We start from the raw sequence: 21,869 nt of genomic DNA on the forward strand, positions 1-21,869 counted from the left end.
CTGCTCGCCGGCCCCTGGGCCGCTGACCCCTCCTCTCCTCCCCGCAGGACCCCGCGGGGATCTTCGAGCTCGTGGAAGTGGTCGGAAATGGCACCTATGGACAAGTCTATAAGGTCGGTGTGGGCTCCTCCTTTGTTCCCGTGGCGCGTGGAAACTTCGTGCTGGGGACCCTGGGGGACGGAGCCACGCGTGCGTCCGCTCTCGGGGAGGACTCGCCCTGCAGCCTCTGCTCCGCATCTCGAGGGGAGACTCGCCCCGGCCTTAGAAGACCTCATTTCCTGGCTGTGCGATAAGGAAATCGGCACTGTTAGGCATGCACTTTTTTTTCCCCAGTGAAATTGAAGTGGATTCTTTTTTCTCTCCAAGACAACCTGCGTCTTTTTCTTTTTTCTTCAAATCTGGCCCGAGTGTGTGTGTGTGTGTGTGTGTGTGTGTGTGTGTGTGTGTGTGTGTGCACGCGCATTAACGTTTGATACCGGCAGGCCTGGCCTGGCATCACTCTCAGACCCTGCTGCCTTGGCCTTAGGGACATTGTCATCCAGACTCCTGGCTGGCCCAGGGCTCGAAGTGGTGACCTAGTGTTAGCTGGGACTGCTTTATAACTCCGGCCTGCCTCGCCTCCTTTTCTGGATCCGCAGCTGGGCAAAGATTTTGGGGAAGCAGCGAGGAGTGTGTGTTTGGGCAACAGGAGCAGGAAGAATTACTGTGTGGCGATTATAAAATCTGAATTCCAGGAATAACCTGTTTGACAGCTGTGTAATTGAAATAGAGATGAGGGAGAGGAGGCGAGGATGCCCTGGTTTCACACCCGCCCCAGGTCTTTCTCTTTCTTTAACCGATCTCCCCACCCCCCAGAAAGTAAAGAATCGAGAGAATGTGAATCTACAATGAGTAGCTGACACCTGATGTGACTGTGTTGTTCATTTTGACCATGCATATTTGTAGAGCTCGTGAAAGCGCTGTAGGTAATGGAGGCACAGGTCTTGAACATTCAAAACGGTGCTACATTGGCCCTGACATTATTTGTTGCTTTTTACCAGAGGTTTTCTGGGAGTTATCTGTACAGGGAGGTGGGTGGTGGGGAGTTTTCTAGCTTGTTAGAGTGGGCACAAGGTTGAGTTAGAAAAAATGGTCTTATGAAGCGAGGCTTTGTGGCTCACCATGAAGAACTGTCATTGTCTCATTAAAAATGGAAGGGAAGGGGGGTTGGAAGCTGACTGTAGACGTTTTCTTAGGCCGAATGAAGGGTAGATCCTATTGTCTGTTTTCTGCTTTCTGAACAACGTTTGTCTGTCCCTTGCAGCCTCTCACCAGCTCTGACTGCCCCAGGTCTGGGCCACGACTGGCCGGCTGGCTGGCCTGTTGTGTGCTGGAGTGTGTCTCCATTGGTGATCTTAACTGAATTAGCATGTGTTTCCTTGGTTAACAGTTGGGGCCCAGTCCAGATTTTTGAATTTGAAAGGGAGCCCTGTTAACTTAAACCTGCTGGGCTCAACTAAATTTGGGAGGCTTTGGAAATTTTTGGAAAAGACTGTGTTGCAACTACTGAGTAGCTAGTTACTGGCTGAGAGATGTCCTCCCCAACCCCAGTGTTTGTTTAAGCACTGGGTGGTTTTTTTCTAACCCAGTTTTTCTGGCCCAATCTATGTGGTGAGTATACTCTTCCCAGCAAGTTAGCCAGAGCTTGTTTTTGACCTGGTTACATAGTAGTTGGATTGTTTGTGTCTTCCTTGGTCAGCATGGGTGTTGAGGGTAGTGCAGTAAGCCAGCAGGCTTTTTGAAACTAAAAAAGCAAAGAATGAAACCTCAATGTGAACAAGAAATTAGTTTTAAGAGTTGGGTGCTCTTTTATGGTGTCAGTTTGGGCAGGTTCACTGCAATTTTCTCTCTTCATTTCCTCCTTGCTTCCAGCCCCCATCTCTGGAGCTGTTCCAGGAGATTTGCTGAGTATTACATTTGGAAAGTTTTTGGGATCCTGGCAGCGAAAAGAACTCTGACTACAGAGTCTGTATGTGCAGTTTATTTAGTAGTTCTCCAATTATGCAAACCTCAGGATTTAAGAAATGTGTAAAATTTGCATATAACGCAGAACAAAGCAGCACTTGAGATTTTGCTCACAAGCGGTATTCTTGTCATCATGGAAAATGTCAAGCATCCAGGAAGAGTTGATATCTCAGTTTAACAGTTATCTGCTCCTGACTAATCTGTTTCTTCTGTAATCTTCTTCCCCACTTTTATTTAAGGGAAAGTCCAGGTACCATTTCACCCATTAATACTTTAGGATGGTCTTTCCTTTTTTAACATCATCACAGTGTTACTGTCACACTCAGGCAAATATTACATGTCCAATATTAACATTTTCCTGATTGCCCCATACATGTCTTCAGACCTGTTTCTATCACAGAACTTCTCCATTGATGACGAAAGCAGACACGGGATCTCTGCTTTCCTTTTCAGTGTGTGATTTTTAGAGCCATTTACCGTTATACATTGGGGTTTATCTAGGATTTTTGTTGGCTCATTTGCATATGGTAGGTTTAGTTTATTGCAGTTAATTTATTTATAATGTTTTCTTTTTTTTAAAATGGTTTTTCTGAAACAAGGTCTTGCTATGTAGCCCAGTCTGGTCTTGAACTCACTCTGTAGCCCAGGCTGACTGAGAAATGGCCCTCCTGCCTCAGCCTCCTACAATGCTGGAATTATAGGCATCTGCCACCACCCCCTGCTAATGTTTTCTTTTTAGAAGATGTGACCCTTATAAGCAGAATAATCTGTAGTCCTAAATTATTTTAGTATTGTATTTTTCATTTAAAAATTTTTCCTAGGAAGGTTTTTGTTTCTAATGACAGGTTCCTTATTTTGAAGTGACTGTATATGAAGTGAATGAGTTTAAACTTTCCTGAGGGTTTTTTTTTTCTCTCATTGAGTTTATTGGTACATTTTAGGTATACAGTACAGTTACATTCATCATTGGGATCTTGTACCTTTACATTATAGGTCTTGGTTTTCATTTTTTCTCCGTACTCCTGCCCTTTCTTCATCCCCTCCACCCTTCCCTATTTACAAAAACTTTGTTTCCATTTTCTCATATTTTTTCTTTTCCCTTATTTCCTTTTCCCTTCCCACTTCCCCTAACCTTTAGCCCTTTTCTTCCTGTTTCACATTGTCAATTATACCATGTGGATCTTATTTACACTTTTAGTTTTTCACACCAGAGAAACTATTCGGTATTTACACATGTGTGTCTTTATTTCACTTAAGAGTATGGCATCAGTATTCATCCATTTTCCTATGAATGTTCTGGGTTCTCATTCTTCATGGCTGAGCAGTATTCCATTTTATAGAAAAACCACATCTTCTTTATCCAGTCTCCAAGTGGTGGGCAATTGGGCTGTTTCCAAGTTTTAGCTATTATAAACTGCTGAGTTTTGATGTTTTATGAAAATGGCTTTTTTGGGAATATCTTTCAATTTTTTAATATCTCTGACAAAAGTGAGTGGTCTGATATAGTTGAATAGTGTAGAACTTTATATTCAAAAAGGATTTGAAGACGGTATATTCTTTTTTTTTAGACAAATTTATAGCCTTACATTTTTATGAGATATTGGGCGAGGATACTCATAAATTAAAACTTTTAATTTTTTTTTTTTTTTTTTTTTTGGTGCGGTGATCAAACTCAGGACCTTGCCCTTGCGAGGCAGATGGCGGCACCATTGAGCTAAATCTTTGACCAGCTTTTAATTTTTTAATTAATTTATTTTTTGTGGGTTGGGGCTGTAGCTAAATAGTGGGGTACGTGGCTAGTATGAGCAGGGCCCTTGGTTTGGTTCCCATCCTTATCCCACTCCCCTCATTTTTTTGCTGTCTATGGCGCAGGGGGGCGGGTGATTGCAAGAGTGAAGTTCTCTTTTTACAAGGTTGCATTCAGAAGATAATTTTTTTTTCAGCTTTAATTGAGTTTATTGGTACATTTTAGGGATACAGTACAGTTACATTCAGTGTTGGGATCTTGTACCTCTACATGACAAGTCTCAGAAGATAAATTTTTTTAAGGAAAGAAATGTCTGTAGTCTATGTGTCTGCTTCTTGATTCCACAGGTTGAATGAATATGGTGAATTTCAGTTATTTTTATTACTAGGAATAGTGATATGTGGAAAATTAAAACAAGAAATCAATTGTCTATTATTTTAAATTTTGTAATTATTTTTTGACAATTTTTTTGTTTGTCTTGGAATGGTTACTCTTGTTTTATATTTTGTGAACTTGCTGCTCCTGAGAAGGAAAATTGAATTGAACTCGGGTCCTTGCGCTTGTGAGGCAGGCGGCAGAATCACCGAGCTAAATCCTTGGCCTGGAAAATTGAATTGTGAAAGGATTGTTCAGCCGTGAGTGTTGGCTCACACCTGTAATCCCAGCACTCTGGGAAGCTGAGGTGTGAGGATCACAAGTTTGAGCCCAGCCTGGGCAACTTAGCAGCTTAATGTGAGACCCTATCTCAAAATTAAAAAAAAAAAGAAAAAAAAAGAATAGGAAAAGCTGGGAATGTAGCTCAGTGTGAAAGCTATGGGTTTATGTCCTGGTACTGGAAAGAAAGAAATAAAGCATTGTGTGGGGTCATAGTTTTATCCGTTAACAATGTAGAATCTGGCAAGTGGATTGTCTAGAATAGGGCTCATTCAAATGAGCAGTGACAGGCTTTATGGAGGACAGTGTGTTTGACCCCTCTGCAGAGCTCTGTCTTGGAAGTTTGGATGGGAGAGTACCCCCAGACTTACAGACTTGGAAGGTAAGGGATCAGCACTCAAGAGTTTGCTCACACCTCTTGGGCACAGTGACTCTGTAGCTCACAGTCAGGTCACAAAGAAGGCAGAAGGGAGTGTGTGGCAGAAGGGCTCAGAGTGACTTCTGGGAGTGGCAGGAGGTTTAGGGAAAAGTAGGAACCTCAGGGAAGCACTTTTTGGGATGGAGTTTGGGCATATTCTTTAAGCATGGAGGAGCCTTGGGATTAGCAGGGGAAAGTGCTACAATTACTTTGACCCTTCAGCAATAAAATGCCCTATAAACTGTCTGGCTTTTAAAAATCCTGGCTCTCATATTTTGGAGCAGGCACTTCAACCTTGTGAGGGGTTCTCTGACTGTTCGAGGTGTGATAGGTCTTGTTCTTTTCAGAGGTGCATACGTGCTGAGGTCCAGACCTGGGGTTTTCCCTGGGAGGAGGCTGCTGTGGGGTGGCATGTCCAGGCTTGTTCGGAGACACAGATTTCCTTCCTGATGCAAGGATCCTGGACTAGGGAAGGTGGGGGCGTGCCTGCCAGCCTGTTGAACAAGTATTGGTGTGTAGCTCTCTTAGGGAGCAGCAGCTCCCACCCTGAAAGCTGTCCCACTAAATTGAAAGTGCCGAAAGTTCACAGAAAATCCAGCCCCCTTGGTGGTGGTGGGTTAATTTCTTGTTGTTTGGGACTTCATAACATAAATTCATTTGCATAGCTGCAGACTTGCATTTTGCCTTTTTTTAAAAAAAAAATCAATGTTGAATACATGGGTTTTTCTACATAGGATTGTAATCTAAAAATTCTGTTCAGACACTCTTGGTGCAATGTATGATTTCATAGATTGTGCCTGAAGGAGTGAAGACATTTTTGAAATAATGTGTCCTACTTTTGAAATAATGCATCACTGATCAGGGTGCCAAGCTAAAGAATGATCACCTGAGGAGTTTCATTTTCAAGGAGCTAAAAATACTAAAAATTAAGTACACTTCCCCTTATAGGTAGATGCCTTAATATAGGAATTTCATACACACTCTTTTATTGCTTTGTTTCCTTGGCAAGTACTTGCTCAACTGGTGCGAGCAGCTGTTTGAGCCAAGAACTTGCCTGCTCTTGGAGCTTCAGGTATTCGTCTCTTGCAGCTGTGTTACGGTCATGATGCCTATGTTTATTAGTATCAGTGCCTTCATATTCCCCATCATTTAAAAAATTGACAGCAATAAGTTATTTAAATAACCTCATGGGTTATTGCTTTTCAGACACAGGAAGTGAAGGCATCAAGGCAGAACTGATAAGAGTGGTCACCTGGCAGGTTCTCCATCTGGCTTGGATAAAGGTGAATTATGACTACTGATTAAAGTAAAATGTACAAAAGCCCAGACTGCATGACCATTCACTGTATTAGAGTCAAGGTTTTACTCCTCAGCAAACATTCAAAATCCCACTACTTATTTGGAGTATGTGATAATTTGAAGGCCTGAAATGATTTTGGTTACTTCTTTAGCTTTTTAGTCAATGTTTTGAAATCTTTCTGTAACAATTGATGGCTATAAAGTGGATTGCAGTTCATTATATAGGATATTTACAAATAGGTATTTTGGAAATTGATTACAAATAAAACTGTTCACTAGTAGAGTTACTTGTGATGCTAGTCTGAATTATGAGGTTTTAATATTTAATTTGGGGGCAGTCATTTGATTATCCAGGTAGAGTCCCATGCACTTATCTGACTTGAAGACTTGGAAACTTGTAGATGCTGTGCTCTAATAATATAATATGAGAATAGAATCAATAAAATTTCTGGATGTGTGGAAGGATAACTAGAAAGAGAACTAAGAAGGATAGGATAATGTATTTACCACCAGTGTTCTTGTGTTCATCCTGTTTTGTCACTGTTTACCACATAGAATACGATTTTTTCCCTGAGGTTTATTCAGAATTATGATTTAAATACAAAATGTTTCCTAAAAGTTTTATGTGTTCAGAGGTAGGGCTTGGGAAGGTGATTAGATCCATGCTCATCAGTGGATTAATCTGCTGATGAGTTCATGGTTGACTGTGCTGTAGGAGGTGGGGCTTGTTGGAAGAGGTGGTCACTGGGGCATGTTCTGGAAGGGTGTATCCTTGTCCCCAGCTCTTCGCTTCCCTTGCTACTTCCTGGCTGCCATGAGTCGAGCAGATTTACTCTGCTGTGCCCTTCTACCATGCTGTTTTTCCCATGGAGCCAGTTGACTATGCATGGACCAAACCCTCAAATTTTAGCTAAAATATGAGGTATAGTGGAAAAATAGTGTTTGTTTAAATTAAAACATGTATGCTGGTGATCTTGCTCAGTGGTGCTGCCACCTGCCTCGCAAGTGCAATGTCTTGAGTTCGATCCCCAGTACAAAAAAACAAACATGTATTATAGTAAAAAGACACATTACTATTAATACTTTCCCTTGCTTCAAACATATTTCATCATTCTTACCACTTTTTTTTTTTGTTTGTTTGTTTGAACTATGTAGCCCAACCTGGCATTGAACTTGTAGCATTTCTCCTGCCTCAGCCTATCAGCTGCTAAGATTACAGGCGTTTACCATCATGTCTGGCCTCTTACCATCTTCTGAAGCAATTCTGGAAGTCCTCATTCATGAGTGTCTTTAGTTGTGTTATCATGGTAGTCTTTATGTCCTGACTTGATTCAAATTGTTTACCTTTCATGGTCATTTTGACTTTGGGGAAGAATCGGAAGTATCAGGGTGTCAGATCTAGAGAATAAAGTGGATGAAAACACTGTGATGTGTTTATACCAGTCTGCCTTTTCATCGGATGGCAGTGTTCACTGTATTTTTTATCACATCTCAAAGATACCACAAAAGAGGATTTCAGAGCTGTTTCAGAAAGTGGCAGGAACAGTGCGATAAGTGTGTTTGAAGTGAGGATTGAGGAGGATGCATGGCAATACTTTGTCTTTTACTATAATAAATTAAAAAAAATTTGTGATAGAAAGTGACAAGTACTTTCACTAATAGCAACTGCTGGGATTATTCAGAAGAAAAACATTCCTCAATTAAGTAATAAGTAATTTTCTTATTTGAGAGATACTTTTTCTGGTAAGAATTTTGTGGGAAAGGCTAGAATGGTAAGTTTTAGAACTTTACCAGTTTAAAAACTGGGATTTTAGAAACTTGATACCTAGAATTAAATTCCAGAGACAAGGTAAAAAATGATGACGCATCCAGCAAGCATTGACCTTGATGTTGGTGGTGCTGGACCATCTTGTTAGGTCCGGTGTTGAATGAAGAGGATGGTACCTCTGTCCCCCTTGGACTCTACCTGTAGACTCAGCTTCAAACCCTGCCTCTCCACACCTGCCAGATCCTCCTCCCAGCAGGCTGCACTCCAGACTGTGAATGTGCCCGCCTGTACTTGGTGAGCTGTACAGCTGCGTGGTTTGACCTCACTGAGACTTCTGTATGGTGAAGCACAGCAGAAACAAATGGATAGAAAACTGAAATGGAAAAACTGGACTGTTACCTTAACATATTTTAATTACTGCAATTAGAGTTGCAGTGTTTTTACCTACAGTACTTAATTTCTGAAGCAGCCTTGATATGTGCACCAGTGAGTAGGCCAGGTTTTGAGGGTCACTGAACTGGCAAGTTGAACTTGGAGCACAACTCTCCCTCAGCCTGGTGCCCTGGTGCCCTGGTGCCCTGGTGCCCTGGTGCCCTGGGCAGTTGTCCCAGCCCTGCTGTGGTTCTCCTATGCAGGATAACAGACCCAGGACTGGGGAACCAGAGCTCCAGGGCTTCTAGCTTTGAGCCTCCAGGTCATTCTAATCTGTGTACGTTTAGCTGTGGCTAAATATGGGCAAATTGACTTATGAAGTCTTAAATCATTAAAGGAAAAAGCTGCACTTTCACATGGTAACTTTACAAACTTTTTGTTATACATGAAATGCCTTAAAAGACTTATCACAGTCCTGAACATATGTAGTTACAATCGAGTGACACTGAAATGCACATTTTACACCTCAACCTGTCACCCAGAGGTGCCATTCTCAATGCTTTTGGCTGCTATGTTGAATAATTACTATCATATTTCTAAATTACAAGCTTAGGTGGTTGTTTCTCAGTTTATCAGTTTTATAGCTTTGTTGACTTCCTGTAACAGTAGTTACTGTCATTCAGTAATATTGCATGTTTGGCTCTTCTCCCTGCCTCTTCCTTTCTATGAGCATATCATAATTTTGGGTTAAAATGACACAGTAGTTTATAGCATCTTGATCGTGCAAATACCACTTGGTGTGAGCCAGCCAAGTGAATATGATTACATTTTCTTTTTACAGCAGTACCCCCTCCCCTCATGTTCCTTTACTGTGGTTTGTTTTCTGTGTACCTGTCATTACTTTTCTTCTTCAGATGCCTTTAAAGATAAATGCTAGAGAAGGTCATTCTCTATCAGCAGTTTTTCCTAATGCTAAATATGTCAGACAATTTGTTGTTTCAGATACCCTTTCTTTTTTTTTGGGGAGACAAGCTATCACTATAGTTCAGACTGGGCTTGAATTCACTGTGTAGCCCAGGCTGGCCTTGAACTCCCAGTGATTTTCCCACCTCAGCCTTCTAAGAACTTAGACTACAGGCCTGCGTCTGGCTCAGATAACTTTTTGATTCCTATTTTCCCATACCAGAGAAACTTCAGAGCTGTGCAGGCATGAGTGCTTCTGGTCCTGCTTCTTGGATGCCACAGTCCACCCCCCCGCCTTTTTTTTTTTTTTTTTGGTTTCCTACCTTATTTTTCTGAAGCACATCCTTCAGTAGCTATAGAAGAAAGGATACATGGGCTATGAAGTTTAATCCTTGCATGGCCCCAGATCCTTGGGTCCTCCACCTTACCTGTTGTCCTCATATGGAGTGGGTGTCTTTCATGGATGAACCCACTAGTTTCCCATGGTGTGAAGTGGGTGTGCAGTGATGTGGGGCAGTCACCAGACTGAGGCAGAGGAAGGGGTGCATGCTTTTACTGCATTTCCCCGATGTTAGTCCTGCATCTCCTTTGATGTCCTTGTTTCCAAGTGACCATGTTCTCGGGGCTTTGTGGGGGCCACCTGCCTCACTTCTGATGCCTTCTCAGTAGGCACTCAATGGGTAAGGACTTTTCCTCTTTACGAGTCAGTTACTGGCCTGTCCATATCTTAGTTGCCAGAACCTGGTAGAAATGATTTCTGCCGCATCTGTTCTCCTGCATCTCTACTTTTTCATCTTGTAATCATTTTTATGGGAGTTAAGCCCCATGACTTATGATCAGTCTGCTGTGTTTAACAGAAAGTCGTGTCTTTGGTTTTTTTTTTTTTTTGAGATAGTCTTGCTGTATAGTCTAGGCTAGCCTTGAATCACTATATAGTCCATGCTTGGCTTGAACTCACAGCAGTCCTTCTGCCTCAGCCTCCTTAGTGTTGAAATTACAGGATATGTCTTTGATTTTTAACTTACGGTTTTGGTCAGGCATTTTTTTTCCCCTTTTCATCTAAGATAATACCAAACATTGTCAACAACAAAATGCAAATGGGGCCAGAAATGCCTGCGCTAACATCATATTTGGGAGGAGCAAGCCCAGGGTGATGCCAAAGAGGAAGGGGGAATGGAGGTGAAATATAAGGTGGTGCGTGCCATAGATTAGCCTGCTGTTTGCTGTTTTGAAGCCTTTAAGAGATAGAGAAAAATTTTTATTTTTTAATAGCAGTTTTATTGAGATTTTAAAAAGTATGTCACATGAAGTTCACCCAGGTCAAGCTTCCGTTTTGGTGATTTTTAGTAAATTTACTGAGCGTGGAGCCATTACCACAAAGCAGTTGTTAGAACCCCATGGTCTTCCCAATGAGATCCTTAAACCCAAACCTGGTTACCTTCATCCCATTCTAACTCAGAGCCCGAGCAATCATAATTGTTCTGTTTGTGGATTCATACAGTGTGTAGTTTATGGTATGTAAGGGTTTCTTTAACGGAGCATGTTTTAGAGATTTATCCATGTAGCTGTGTGGTCTCTTTTTATTCCTGCGTTGTATTCCAGTGTGTGGATATACAAACCCACATGTGTGCTGATCTGTAACAGATGCACAGTGGAGTCGCTTTCTGTGGCTGTTGTAGATAAACACATTTAGAAGGTGGTTGTACCCAGTGTCACTGACTCGTTCTGCGATTGTGCTTGCTGGAACTATGTGTTGGAAGAACGGTGGAAGGCCAGGAACGGCCTGGTCTTCTTGCTTCTTGAGTGTGAATAGACACCTGGCTCTGATAACTGTACTTGGTGTGTCTGTTTGGCTGGGGAGCAGTTGAAAATTGTGCACCGTGAGACTTTTCCCTTCCTCACCCTCACCTGTTATTCATGCCTGTGAGCTCAAGTCATTTCTTTAAATGTGCCTGTGGCTCCTTATCTCTAACATGACAAACTACTTACTATCTATTATTGGCATATCAGGAAATAGAACTGGGCCAAACTAGTCTTTTCTTCTCACTATTTTTTTTGGGGATTCCTTTGCGTAATAGCCATTTGCCATGTGATGCTAAACTAGTTTTCTTTTATCCCAAGCAGAAACTTTTTTGATTGAACTTGGGACCTTGTACTTGTGAGGCAGGTAGCAGAACCACTGAGCTAAATTCCCGGTCCACAAGCAGAAACTATTGACTCATCCAGACTTTAGAAGAGAAATGAAAATCTGTTACCTTTGGTCAGAGGAATATATGTGAGGTTAAATGATATGCCGTGAATAAGTTTACTCATTTTCATTTGCTTCAAGTGTACCTTCACAATATTTTTCTAATTCTTATTCTGATGTTTATTTTATGATACTTTTATTAGGGCTTTTTTGATGCATTTAGATCAGTGTAATTAAGAATTGTGTGCTTTTTGAGAATTCTTTAACTTGAGCCTATTTTTACCTGCTCATGACAGTGGGAGAGCCCTCCTGTTGACTTCAAGTTTTCTTTTGCCTTCTGTTTTTGTGAGACTGTGGTTGCAGTTCTGTGACTCCCAGTCTTGAGATCTCAAGGCAGAGACTGCGTGTAATCCATGTTAGGCTGCTGTTCTTCAAGGGACACAGATGTGTTGGGATCCCAGTTAGATGCTGAGTGTCAGTGAGGGTTGAGGGTGTTCTCAGGGTGCTGCCAAGCTGTTGGGTGTGTTAATTTACTCACCAAGGTGAGATTCAGATTCCAGGCCCTTTCCGGTTTGCACTTGGTATCTTAGAGCTCCCAGCTCTCTGGGCCTTTGCAAGTTTTCTCATCATCAGAACCCACTTCTCTCTCAGTTGAACCCCAGGGCCTTGGTCATGTTAGGCAGGAACTCCTACGCCTCCAGCCCCTCCTCTATTTCTGCTTCTCCCTCCCTTGCTGCTCAGAAAAAAAACAAACCCTGTGAATGATGTACTTGCTCTCAGTAATGTGAGGGCTTGGTATCTGTGCTTTTGTTCACTGTCTATAGCTACTTTGAGCCTACTCTGCCAGGCAAGATTCCTCTCATTCATTGCTGAAGTGCTTACTGCCTGTATAATGTGCGCCAGGCACCATGCAAGGCTTGCCCCTGGGTGACAGTGAACAAGAAAGGCAGTCATCTTGTGCCCTTGTGCAGCATACAGCCCAGTGTATAGGGCAGAAAGTGAACAAGCAGTTTTAAAGAGGATGAGGTTGCAGGTGGGGAAGGCAGGGACTTAGGGTGTATGACATGATAGCTGTGCTAGATCTGATAAAGGAAATAGGGAGGTATACATAGACAGATGGGTGAGGAAAAGCAAACAGTCTTGGGTTTAAAACAAGGCCTGTACTCATCCTCTTGGTTAATACCAAAGAGAGGTGGAATAAAGATAGAAAGGGTGTGTTCCATTGATAATGGTAATTAGCTGTCTCTACTCAGTTTGCCTTGAGCCAGCCAGGTCTTGGGCCTCCAGCATCTGCTGCTGTTTGATGTTCGTTGCTGTTTTGAACCTCCTCCACCAGTGAAGCCTGTCCAGTTAGAGCCTGCCCATCCCCATCAGAGGCAGAGCCCTTAGTATACCTCAGGGTGTCTTTTGAGGAGTATCCGAATAATACCTGATAAGAGTGGATGGCCTGAAATTAGCACTTCTTTCTTCTATGTTACTCACATGTAGAGGGGACTGCTTTGTTCAGCTGCTGGTAGTCTGGGCCTAGGGCTGGCTGGGTGGAACACTGGGAACAGGTTTGTGATACTCAGAATAGTTGTACAAACTTTCTGTACTTCAGGTTATGGAAGGAAACAATAAAAAGATGAAATTTTGCATTGCTGCTTTTTCAGTTGGCACACACAGTCATGCATTATTTAATGAAGGGAGGGCAGTTGTAAGAATATGTCATTTGATGGTTTTGCCAGTTGTATAAATATAGTATGCCCCGCACACTGAGAGCTGTGACATTATTGGGCAGTGCATCTCATAGAACCACTGTTCACTGTTGGCGGAAAGGTCATTGTGCAGTATGTGACTGTTTGCTTTTTGATGATATGGATAAAATAATTATTTTTCTGAGCTTACTAAGTAAAATGTTTTTTTGTGAGTGTTTTAAAAATAAAAAATTATACGGACTGATATATTTCTAACCTTTTTCTAATTTTACTGGAAAATAGGATGTTTTAGTTAGTAATCCTAGCCGTTAAAGTATGAGATTATTTTTGTTTTATTTTGCTTTAAGCAAGGCTTGTCAGTGGTCAGTTCCCAACATTGAATTAGATACTAGCTTGCTATCAGTTAGCTGAAAATATATTATTATTGTTATATGAAAATAGTGATTTAGTGCTAAATCTTACATAGTTTTTTCCTTGTCTTTATTTTTTTCTAGTTTTGTGAGGGCTTGTTCTCATTGATAGTCTTCTCTTTCCCTTTTTCTGCTTTTGGGATTGAATTTTCCTCTGATTCCGTTTTATGTCCTTTGGAATTTTTATTCTGATTTTGTCTACTTTGTTAGATTATTAGCTATACCATACTTTACATGTTGTTTTAGGGTTTGCAGGACACATATTTATAATCTACTTTCAAATGATACATGCTTCAAGTAGAAGAGGCTTGCGGTAGTTGCTTGTAAGTAAATGAAACTACTCATATGATTACCATTTATGGTACTTGGTATTCTTTTATAGATCCTTACTTTTGGTATCCTTTTTTTTCTTTTTTCTTTTCTTGGTATGGGGATTCAACTCAGGTCCTTGTGCTTTTGAGGCAGGTGGAAACACGGAGCTAATTCCCTGGCCCGGTTATTTTTTTTCTGTCTGAATGACTTTAACATTTTTTGTAGTATAAGTCTCCTGGTAACAAATCATTTTAGCTTTTGTATATCTTTTTTCATTTTTGAAAGATATTTTGGTTGGGTATAAAATTTAGGTTGCATTTTAAAGTTAGTGCATTGTCTTTGACTCGCATTGCTTTAACTAAGAAATGTTACCCCTTATTGCTGTATGTCTTTGTATGTGTGTGTCATTCATTTCAGGTTGCTTTAAGATTTTCCCCAGTCCTTGGTTTTGAGCAATTTGATGCTTTTTTTTTTTTTCTTCCCTCGTTTTTTAATGCCGTGGTTTCTGAGACTGGGATTCAGCAGTTTCATCATGTTCTCCCTACTTCTTGTACTCTTCCTGAGCTTGGGGACATTACATGAAAATCAGGCCCCTTGAAGTTGTCTCATAGCTCCTTGGTGCACTTTATTTTCAAATTATTTTGGGGCTTCCTTTTGGATAGTTTCTCTTGCTCAGGCTTCTTATTCACCTACTTTTTCATCTTCAGTTGTTGATTTTGCCAGTAATCCCATTTAGTATATTTTTAATTTTAGACATTGTATTTTTATCTCTAGAAGTTTGATTTGAGTGGGGTTTTTTTGTTTTTTTACATTTTTCTAGGTTTTAAATTTTCTCTTAATTCTTTGGACACAGGATACAGTATTATGAGTGTGCGAATGTTCTTGTCTGCAGTTCTACCATCTGTCAGCTTTGTGTTGGTTTCAGTTGATATTTCTCCATCTTGTAGTGGGTGCCAGACATGAATTTCTCCTTGTTTGGTGCTGGGTATTTTTGTATTCTTGTAAGTATTCCTGAGCTGCGTTTTGGGGTATAGTAAGTCACACAGAAATCACTTGATCTATTTAGGGCTCACTTTTATGGTTTTTATTAACGTAGGTCTGGAGCAGTGGCCTGTCCAGCATAACTACTCCCACTGCTGAGGCAAGAGCTTTCTAAGCACTCAGTCTGTCATAGCCCGTGGCTTCCTGCAGTCAGTCTGGTGGGAATAGGTGCTTGTTCCCAGCCCTTTTGTTCCTTTCAGTCTTTCTGAATATGTGTTTTCTTCAGCCTTGGGCAGTGTCCTTATATACATGTGCTTATAATAGCACAGGGCTCCTCTGCAGAGATCTTGAGTTTTGTCTCCTGTGCCTTTCTTGTCTCTTTTATCACACTAACTCTAGCTGCCTTGGTCTTAGCTTCTCCTTCTTACCAGAAGGCTTTTACTGGGCTCTATCTTTCTTTCTTCTCCCTGTGCTATGGTTTGAAGAATGTTGAGGTGAGCGAGCCCAGGGAGTTGAATGTTAGAGATCCCTGTCCTTTGTCGATTGATGTGCAGTTTCCTTACCACCAGTTTTTCATACATGTTGTATTTCAGTTGTTTCGAGCCGGAAGGTAAATCCAGTCCCTGTTAACTCAATCCAGTGCCATTTTCAGTCTGTTTCTGGAGTCGCCATTCTCTAACAACAGCAATAACACAAGCTGGGAAAGCAACCTTTCCTCTTGTCTGACTAGAATGTGGAACAACAACCTTACCTTTTAAAAGAGCCATGAAAGAAGGAAAAAGCATTTTGTTAAGATATAATTCATACATAGTGTTCCCCATTGAAAACATACAATTCAGTGGCTTTTAGTCTGCTTACAGAGTTGTGCAACCATAGTGACAGTCAATTTTGTAGCATTTTCCCCATCCACCAAATAAACCCTGTGCCCTAACCCTCCAGTGACTGACTAACCTCCTTCCCTAGCTCAGCCCTAGGCTATCACTAATCTTTGTGGTTTTTTAGATTTACCTTTTGTAGGCAATTCATTTACATGTAATCAAACCGTGTGTTTTGTGACAGGCTCTCCCCACCCCATGGAAATTGAGCCCAGGTCCTTCACACTGAACTACATCTCTAACCCCAGCTATTGTTGTTTTGAGAGGAGTTCTCCCAAAATTACTACATTGACCATGCTGGGGTTTTTTTGGGTACTGGGGATTGAACTCAGGTCCTTGCGCTTCCAAGGCAGGCCACCGAACCCCTGAGCTAAATCCCCAGCCCTATCATAATGTTTTCATGGTATCAGTATGTATTAGTACCGTTATTGCTGGATAATATTCCAGTTTGTGTCCATACCACATTATGTTGGTTCATTCGTTGATGGACGTGAGTTGTTTTTGCTGCTGGACTGTTAGGAATACTACTGCTGTGAACATTTGCATGCAAATTTCTTAGTGGGTTATGGAATTGCTGGGTTGTAGGGTTCCTCTGTCTAACCTTTTATAGAACTGCCAGACCGTATTCCAAGTGGCTGTATCATTCACAAGCCCACGGTCAGTAAGTGAAATTTTCAGCTTCTTCACATTTGTGTCAATACTTATAATTATCTGTCATTTCCTTTATAGTTTTCTTAGTGTGTGTGAAATATTACTGAATATTAGTTGTTTTTATTTGCGTTTCTCTGGTGACTAATGATGTTGAACATATTGTCCTTTTTCTTTGGTTTTTTGAGACAGGGTCTCACTATGTAGTTGGGACTGATCTGGAACTCACTGTGTAGCCCAGGCTGGTCTTGAACTCACAAGTGATCTGCCTGCCTCAGCCTCTTGAGTGCTGGGATTACTGGCATGCGCCACCACACCCAGCGACCATATTATCATTTGTTTGTTGGCAATTTGACTATCTTTGGAATTTTTTTTCAGGTTCTTTATTCACTGTTTAAATTTTAAGTTGAAAGAGTTCTTTGTGTTCAGGATGTAAGTCCCTTGCCAGGTGTATGATTTGCAAAAATTTTCTATCATTCTGTTCATTGTCTTTTTCATTTTCTCAATGCTGTATTTTCCAGAATAAGGTTTTAATGGTTTTGAAGTCTAGTTTGTCTTGCTTCTGCTAGTGCTTTTGGGGTCATATCTAGGGAGCAATACATTTTATAGTTTTAGCTTTAACATTGAGTTCTTTAATCCACTTTTAATTAATTTGTGGATGGTGTGAAAAGGGGATGCAACTTTACTCCTTTACATGTGGATATTTGGTAGTCTCAGCATAGCTTACTAATAAGACTATTTTTGTTGAAATTTTTTAACATAGTTGTCAAAAGTCAGTTGACCTTAAATGTGAGGATTTCGAGACCCTTCCTGCCCCCTTTTAAGTTTCTGGACTCTTTATTCCATTGATCCCTGTGTCTGTCCTGTGTCAGTATCACACTGTCTTTATAGTGCTTTTGTAGTGATTTTTGAAATTAGGAACTGAGCATTCTAACTTTGTTCTTCAAAAGACCCTTTTGATTTTTTTGAACTTTTTACTAATGGATGACCTTAATGCGTACAAGTTGATTTTTTTTTTTTTGCAGTTACCATAAACTTTATGAGTTGGTACTTTCTCTTCTCAAAATTAAAATCTCTACTATTAAGACTAGTGTCTTTTCAGACACATGCATACATCATGCATCTAGTAGACCTCATGTATTTTTGTAAAGAGCATCTAGAGACAGTCCCACATCCTCTTTTAATAAATGAGTCACGCAGTTACTTGATAATGTAAATTATGCTGTCAGAACCTTAGTTCTTATAAATTAACCATGTACCATAGTATAGAAGAAGAATAATCTGAAGAATGGAAATCAAGCCTGAGATATCTATATGCCAAATTATTTTATGATTTCTTATAAAAATTGCACTGTTAAAAGTCCAGAATATGTGTACATTATATACCTAGATAACATACCTATTGCTATTACAAAAATACAGTGAGGTTTAAAGATGATGAAAGACTCTGGTCTTGGAATACAAGAAATAACTCCTCTTCAGTTAAAGAGCTAATTAATAAAAAATTCTGTTAAACCAAAATCTTTATTTTTCTTAAAATATTTTATCTAAGAGGAAAAATGTGGTTTGCTAGTTGTGATGTTCTAGATTGACAGTAATAAGTGAAAAAGTTCCCAATCTCTCATCACCTGGCCCTAGCAGATACAACATCCTGGAGGAGCTTTCCATTTTAGCGATAGTGTGGAGACTCAGCTGGCCGTGTGGCCAGAGTATACTGTTTAATGTCCTTGTACAATAGGACTAAACCCCAAGTCCAGTCCAGTTCATGGTGTCAAGGGATAGTGATGATTTTAAGGAACTTTGGATATCTGTGGTGGTATAACTAAATGCTGAATAATCAAGATTTTTCAAGTTTAAGCTTCATATTTATTAGTCTTCTACTCACAAAATGTAATTTTCATTAATTTGCTCAGCTGCTGGTTTATAAATACTAGTAGAAGAGGAACTACCCAGAACAGAGATTTCATCCAACAACGTGTTGAGACTGAATTGCAGAAGGGAGTCTTTGCTGTTATGCATTTCCTTTGCTTGTGAAGAAACTTCTATTGAGAAATGAACTTTAGCTCTGAAAAATTGTGCCATCTCTGTCCAGTTCATGTATACTTGAGAAACCTAATTGCCCTGCATTTCACAGCAGGCCTTTGAAGTAGCAGGAAAATATCCTCCCACTACAGAGTGTGAGAAGTATGTCTGACAGCCACCTTATGTGATTGTCATAAGAATACCATCTTTCCCCTACTGGCTGGAAATTACCTTCCTCTGAAGTTTAACATTGGTGTCAATCAACTGGAAGTTAAAAATGAGAGTTAAAAATCCAATGTGAGTTGTTTTGCAGAATTTCTTTAAATAATACCCTGGTAATTGTTTCCATATAAACTCATTAACTGCTAGGAGGTGGCTCCACAGCAGTAGGGTTCAGACTCTTAAAAGAATGGATCTAGGGTTGGTTCCGGAAGCCAGGGATCTGTTCCTGAATCCAGAGCTCATTGTTAACTGGGACTAAAACCTTCCTCCCCTCAGTTAAAAAATCAATTCAGAAATATCACCCAGCATTTCTTCAGTGAACCCCTCAATGGATGCGTTCCTTCCTTCCTATCCTCCTTCCCTCCTTCCCTTTTTTTCTTTTCTTTCTCTGTTCAGAGAATGTGCTAGATTTGAGGCCCACAAGAACATTTGCAAGCCCAAGGGCTGGAGTTCAATACCTGGTACCAAAAAAAAAAAAGAACAGATGCATAATTTTGTGAGGGCTGCCATAACAGACTTAAACAACATGGACTCACAGTTCTAGAGCCTGAGGCCCAAGCTGGGGGGCTATGGGAACCCTGGCTTCTCCTGAGGCCCCTTTCCTTGGCTCTTAGAGGGCCACCTTTAGCTCTGTCTCATGCTGTGCGTTTCCATCCTCGTGGGCTTCCCTGGTGGCTCTCCTGTGAGGACACCAGTGAGTGTGGAGTAGGCTTTTGTATCACTTGGTTGGCTCTGGAAAAGCCTGTCTCTTAAATGTAGACATGTCCTAAGGTAAGTTGGGATTAGGGCTTCTATAGAATGTTCAGGAGGACTCAGTTCCACCCATCGGGATACACATTTTTACCCTACTACAGACATGAAAAGTATTCTTTGGAGTACTTATGATTTATTAACTGATAACTTTGGAACTTTTATTTTTTAAAATAAAAATTACATAGGGTCTTATACAGCATATTATTCAATACAAAAACAGTAGACACTATTATAGATGCTGCAGCTAGAGAATTGGTATATAAAAAACCCATATTTTTATGGGGTTTAAGAAAACAGAATAAATTCATCACATGGTGATAACTGCATTTTCAGTCATTCTGTATGGGGAGCACCCCACCCCTCACCCCCAGTGCCTGATGTCATAGAAACATCATTTTTGCAGTGATTCTGTGAATGGCAGTGGTTCTGTTGGACTCTCCTGGGGTCTCCTAAGGGCTGGCATCACCTGACAGCAACCTGGAGGCTGTGTGGCACAAGATGGGTTGGCAGCCTGAGCGTCCTCCCCTTTTCTCTGTCACATCTCAGTTTTCTTTTTTTTTTTTCTCCCTTCCTTTTCTTTATTAAACAGTGTTAAAAAGGTTTTGAATACTGTGCAAGATTTCATTTTGGGGGACTGAGATGGAGATGCAGTGCTGACCTTTGAAAAGTCTTCATTTCACAAAAGTCACTGTTGATTATGCTGGTACCCTCTGTTCTGTTCAGGGCTAGGAGTTAGGATTTTTCTTCCATTAACTTGATCAGGGCAGTGATAACAGAATGAGACAAACACTGCAGACTTTGCCTTGGTTTTAGGAGCTCAAATGCCTCAGTGGATGCCCAACAGTGTGACCCTGCTTTTCTTAGCTGAATAGGACTTGAGAGTATTACAGGCCTGGAGGAGGTGATGCACACCTGGCTTGAAGCATGCAGGCTTCTTTCTCACTTGTCTTCTAGGAGAGTAAATCACATCTGTCTCCTTCCTAAAAGTGTTGATTATGGAGGGGAAGCGAGACAGCTACAGGCAGACTAAATAGAGTGGTTTATGTATCAGAAGGTGATGTGCAGAGGGCTGGGGATTATACCTTAGTGGCACCAAGCCTGCCTGGCAAGCACAAGGTCCTGAGTTTGATCCCTGGTACTGAGAAGAAAAAAAAGGTGATGTGTAAAGATGAGTTTCAGTTCTCAGGATGAAATGAGCAGGTAGTGGGATTGAGTTTTAAGTCTCTCAGGTTAAGGCTGGCATAGAAAACTCTCAATTTCTTCAAGAATGAACTCCTACCTGGATTAGCTAGTTATTTTTGAAACTCATAGAGGTGTTTCCCACTGGAGGAGAGTTGCGTGGACTGCAGTTCACTGCAGGTGACTTCTTCTTGGGTCATTGGGGAGACTTTTGGGCAGTGGTGTGCCACTGCAGTGCACCAGTCTACAATCAGAAAGGAATTGGGATGTGCCCAACTCAGGAGAGGACTTAGCAGCCTTTGATAATGTGACTAGATCTATTAATAGAGACAGACAGGTGAATTCTCAGGAGAACTGAAAAAAATGATGACGCTGGAGGCTAGATCCTGATTGTGGGAGTTAGGAATCAACATGCTTTGTTTGAATTAGTGAAGAAGGGACTTGGACCTTGACAGTGTGTTTTTTTAAAAAATCTATCTGGAGTACTGTACTGACACTGGAGCTTTTACAAGCATTTCCTCACTTTTATCCTTATTTTACATATGTCTGGAGATGCTTTCCAAGCACATGTAGCTGTTTGAAGCAGACTTACCCCATTAAAAAAAGCAAATAAACAAACAAAAACTCCAGTAAGAACCAGACAGTAGACCTATCTTTAGTAGCTGGTAGCCTCTTGGGTTTGTTGTATTCCCTAACTTCTGCTGCACATTGTTAGCTTCCTGCTGAAAATGATTTACATGACCTTCCTTCTGAAAATGATTTACAACAGAGGAGTGTGGTGGAAAATCTAAAAGAAAAGCCACAGGAAGAGAATCTGAGCTCCAGGGCACCTTGGAATCATCATCTTGGGGAGCTGTCAAGTTTTACCCGAAAGTGGCACAGTCCTGATCTGGCTTGCATATTTCAGTCCTTGCTTGGGAAGTAAGAACAAATTGATGTCTGTGTGGTAGGAGCCAGACTTGATTTTTCTGGGCCTCTTGCTGCCTGAGTACCAGGGTGTTTAAAAGCTCCCAGACTGTGCATTTACGCTTCTGAAGTACTGGGTGTGGACCACACCTGCCAGCAGCCAGATTTGGTTTGCAACACCTCTGATGTTACTGAATTTGGAAAGTTCTTGGAACCTTTTCCTCTCCTTAATGTTGGTTTTTTTTTTTAACCTTCATGTAGAATAACCCAATTTTGGGAAACATTCGGTTCATTGTGGAAATTTGATCCTTTGTTTTGAAAAGAGGTAAGCGAAGGCCTGCTCTGTCTGTTGATTCATCTCTGAGACAGAAAGGTATGAGTTACTATTAATTTTCTGACTAGCTTGCCTGGTTTCAACTATGGCTGTGTGGGAGATTGTTCCACTGGAAAT

The 21,869-nt window shown here is 40.9% G+C and overlaps 1 protein-coding gene across 8 annotated transcripts in view; it reads left to right on the forward strand.

Moving 5' to 3' along the window:
• The first annotated feature begins 45 nt into the window (after positions 1-45).
• Positions 46-21,869, forward strand: part of Map4k4 (mitogen-activated protein kinase kinase kinase kinase 4) — a 157,350-nt gene continuing 135,526 nt past the window's right edge. For 7 of the 8 annotated variants that reach the window (XM_019209429.2, XM_019209427.2, XM_019209426.2 and 4 more), the window contains exon 1: positions 46-113. The gene's annotated coding sequence lies outside the window, so the exon portion shown is untranslated. Of the gene's footprint in view, positions 114-6,059; positions 6,107-21,869 lie in introns of those variants that run through there. The other variant, XM_033761728.1, reaches the window with a different exon arrangement.

Source organism: Fukomys damarensis, unplaced genomic scaffold (genome assembly GCF_012274545.1).
Source record: "Fukomys damarensis isolate Sample0158 unplaced genomic scaffold, DMR_v1.0_HiC HiC_scaffold_9, whole genome shotgun sequence".
In the NCBI taxonomy this organism is placed as follows: domain Eukaryota; kingdom Metazoa; phylum Chordata; class Mammalia; order Rodentia; family Bathyergidae; genus Fukomys; species Fukomys damarensis.